Raw genomic sequence first — 362 nt, 5'->3', positions numbered from 1 at the left:
TGGCACGTCCCAGGCTCGAGCTCTCTGGCCTGTGCTCAGAGCGCCCTCTATAGGCCGAGAGTGGATCCCACACCATTCTTGCCTGAATCTTTCTACTGCCCTAGCTGAACTTTTAGCCACGGGGAGTTTGAAGTTCGCGGCTGTCTGGCGCCTTGGAACAGGCGATAGGCAGCATCTACAAGCTTCATTTTCACAGGTGGGGGCTGCGGAATGGGGAACCATCGTGCTGCAGTGACGAAACCACTAAACTGACCTGAATCTTGGTCCTGGCTCAGTCCACAACTAGGGTGGGGTCCCCTGACCTCTCTGGGTTTCAATTACTCAGGAGGAAACAACTCACAATGACCTAGCCACAAAGATCC

Source organism: Pongo abelii, chromosome 1, assembly GCF_028885655.2.
Source record: "Pongo abelii isolate AG06213 chromosome 1, NHGRI_mPonAbe1-v2.0_pri, whole genome shotgun sequence".
NCBI classification, from domain to species: Eukaryota; Metazoa; Chordata; class Mammalia; order Primates; family Hominidae; genus Pongo; species Pongo abelii.
Note: the sequence above shows the minus strand (reverse complement) of the source record.